Source organism: Gigantopelta aegis, chromosome 3, assembly GCF_016097555.1.
Source record: "Gigantopelta aegis isolate Gae_Host chromosome 3, Gae_host_genome, whole genome shotgun sequence".
Classification (NCBI taxonomy): domain Eukaryota; kingdom Metazoa; phylum Mollusca; class Gastropoda; order Neomphalida; family Peltospiridae; genus Gigantopelta; species Gigantopelta aegis.
In genome coordinates, this window is record NC_054701.1 from 69,510,811 (window position 1) to 69,514,948 (window position 4,138).

Below are 4,138 nucleotides of genomic sequence, written 5' to 3' on the forward strand. Positions count from 1 at the left end.
GGCATAATGGCAATTAAAGTTTTACCAAATAACGCATCGGATTGTGTTCTGTAACAGGGAACACTACAATGTGGTATGAGTTGTACCCCCGACTTGGTTATTTTCATTGTCTTGCCGTACGCCGCTCCTTATCACACTTCACTGAGTGCGGATTCAGGGTATAATGCACAATAACCCAATGAGTTATTTGTACAATTTCCATACAAATCCGCCCACTTATTTAGGAATTTTTCCACAATTTATTACCCGACGTTTCTTTTTCCTTTCAGTACATATATATATATCCGGTATATTTTAGACAAGTAAGCATTTAAACGTTTAAAGGGATTTTTTTAAGAACACCACTAGAGCACATTGATTTATTAATTATCGGCGATTGGACATCATATTGTCATTTTGACAGACATAGAGAGGAAACCCACTACATCAAATCATCTGTTATATGAATTATCCCACAGACAGGGTAGCACATACCACACCCTTTAATATAGCAGTCGTGGTGCACTGGCTGGAACGAGAAATAGCCCAATGGGTCCCCGTCGGTGAACCCATTGGACTATTTATCGATTCAGCCAGTGCGCCACGAGTGGTATATCAAAAGTTTATTTTGTTTAACGACACCACTAGAGCACATTGATTTATTAATCATCGGTTATTGGATGTCAAACATATCATACACTGGCTGAAACAAGAAATAGCCCAATGAGTCTACCGACACGGATCGATTCTGTACTGAACAAAATAAGAAACTTCCGCTAATTTTGCTTGAACATAACTTGATGAAAACAAATCGGGGGAATAATTGTTATATATGCGTTTAAAGAGTGTTCCATGATGCATCGTTTGGTGCAAAACTCATGGCCATAGGTTAACAGAAACTGGGAGAAAGTGTGGTAGGGGTTAAAAAAATAACCCACACTTAATAACGGGTATGACCACCTCTTGAATTGGCCACTGCAGTGCATCGCAGGCGCATAGAATTGACTAAAGTGTTGATTTCTGCCTGTGGAATATTGTTCCATTCCTGAATGAGCGCTTGACGAAGTTCGTTGACGTTAGCTGGTGGGTTGGGACGACGCCTCAATCGTCTGTCCAGACTATCCCAGACATGCTCGATGGGGTTGACATCAGGACTTTTAGCGGGCCAGTCATCAATGAAATCAATGTTATTTGTCCTAAGAAAATTTACAGTGTCTCTAGCTGTATGAGAGGTGGCATTATCATGCTGAAAAATCGAGATGTTGGCGTTGTTATGGAACAGAGGAATGACGTGATGAGCGAGAATGTCATCGCGGTAACGTTGAGCATTTAAATTGCCATCAATGACGACTAGTGGTGAACGATAACCATGGGCAATGGCTGCCCAGACCATGACACAACCCCCACCCCCGAAACGATCTCGTTCAAGAACACAGCAGTCAGCATAGCGTTCATTTCTCCTACGGTAGACGCGCACCCTGCCATCACCACGTTGTAAAGAAAATCTGGATTCATCCGAAAAAAAGAACGGTATTCCAGCGTCGCCGTATCCAACGAGTACACGTACCCAATTAAGACGATTTAGACGATGACGTTGCGTTAAAACGCATCCGACGTAAGGACGTCGTGCATGTAAACCGTTCTCCCGCAGACGATTATGAACAGTTTGCCCACTGATTCGGTTATTATGAAGCCCAGGTGTGTTAGCAGCAGTAGCAGTGGCAGTTTGGAATCGATTGCGCAAATGTGTGTTCATGATATAGCAGTCTTGACCACGCGTTGTAACACGCGGACGTCCACGACGTGGCAAGTCGTTGGTGCTTCCTGTCGTTCGAAATCTTACGCGAAGATGCGAAGATGCTCGACTAGAACTCCCAACATGCCTTGCAACGTCTTCTGTCAACATGCCAGCATCAAGCATGCCAATCGCCCGTTCGCGTAAATTATTGGGTATTCTTGGCATACTAAAAATGCTACAATGTAAAAAACGTAAATGTTTTTACAAATTTTGAAGCGTTTTCGTTCACTTGACAGCAATGTCAGTAAGACAAGTAAAACAAATTGACCGAATACTACACGGGACATGTCGAACCATGCATGCACGTGCAAATTGAATTTCACGTTGTCGACGATTAACAGTGCAAAAATAATCGATAAAATTCATGAATCTTGATAATACAGCTCAAGGCTAATACTACCTATATAATTTCATTACACAATGAATTCTTTAACACAACAAATACTATATGTACAAATCGGAAGTTTCTTTTTTTGTTCAGTATAGATCGACCGCGCATCAAGCGAGCGCTTTACCACTGGGCTACATCCCGCCCCAAATAAGCATTTAGAACAGATTACAAACAGCATTTTTCTTTTCATGACATGACATTCTTTTGCATTTGTTCAGTGCAGTCGTTAATCAATATTACTCTTGTGTTAATAGCACGCCAACGGTCTTGTTTGTCGCATAAACACAGTGTATAGTGAACGCATGCTAAAACTGTTATTGTATTTGTATTTTGCTTTAGGAAACAGTGTTAAAAGACTATAAAAGGGATATCGCAGCTTTAATATTCGTAAAATATGTTTCTGAGTACATTTTTATGTTCCATTTCGATCCTTTCTGTCCCTTTGCTGTCGGTGATTGGTTGGATCGGTACAAGTGTACAAGTCAAATTCGTATGTACAGGGTCGGAGCATGCCCTGAAAAACAGGTGGGGGGGGGGCACAAAGTTATTTCGCAAAGTTTTTTTTGGGGGGGTTGGAAAACATTTGGGGGGCACGCCCCCCCCCCCCCCCCCCCCGGCCCTTAAGGTTACCTTTATTTAAATATAGTGGGACAAAGCAAACCCTTACATTTTAGTCTTGGGAAGGGGAGGTGCCACGGACTAAAATGTACGGACTGTACTGTTGCTACTACTACTACTACTACTACTACTACTACTACTACTACTCCTACTGCTACTATTACTACTACTACTACTACTACTACTATTACTACTACTACTACTACTACCACTACTCCTACTACTAATGATAATAATCACCAAGAAGACGAAGGGAAGAGGAAGGAGGAAGAGGAAACCCATTGCAGGGGCGGCTCAGGGCGGACCAAAGCTGGCGGCTTAACCGCCAGTGGCGGTCCCGTCTTTATGGCGTGTTGAGATGAAAATGTTTGCCTCAGTAACTACTATCAAGCCTTATGAGTTTTGAATGTAAGATTCTGGCAATTATTGCTACCGCTTACCTGCTATTCCATTTTCCGCGAGATATAACACAACAAATACGCAGAAAACGAAAAACGTCCGGACACACATGATATAAAATCGCAAGTGATCTAATCCGTTGTCTTCTGTAAACTAGTCGTTCAGTCATAACGACTGCACAATGTTGGTATTACCCAGGAGTGGTAATATTGTTATGCTAATTAGATCGCCGACTAAGCGGAACAAAATCATTAAATGATCCTGTATCAGGTATCTTTTAATGTGTTTGTGTGAATGTGTGTGTGTTTGCGTTAAATGTGTAAGTGGTTCTATGCGAGAGTATGTGTGTGGATATGTGTGAGTCTTTTTATTATTTTTATTTGTTAATTGTATGTATATGTGTAATATTGAGGTTGATGAATAAAAAGACAAAAACAGGCCATCGGACTACAGGCTGGTAGGTACAGGGTTCGCAGCCCGGCTGTAATATTCTTTGTCTCGCTGCATTACGCTCCGTTACGTTGGATTGGCTTTCAGAGTACGTAACGGTACTAGGTTACGAACATTATTCTTCGTAGAAATCTACTGCCTTGTGGTCTTTTTAATTATTTATTTTTAAAGGGTGGTTTTCTTTAAAAACGTGAGGGTCGCACGATTTTGCTTGGAACGGTCGAGTAATCGGAACCACAACTATTACTTTGTTTTTACCCACTCGAATCTCTCGATACTACTAACAATGTCCCATAAGAAGACGAAGGGGAAGGTATCTATACTCTCATGGAGTATACCCTTACCATACTTTGACACCCAATAGCCGATGTATTTTTCATGCTGGGGTGTTCTTAAACATTCATTAATTCATTCGTAACTCATGGAGTATGTGCAGGTCACTACCAAATGAACTGTAAAATTAGATTTTATTTGTAAATATGATGTAATATATCTGTATCAAT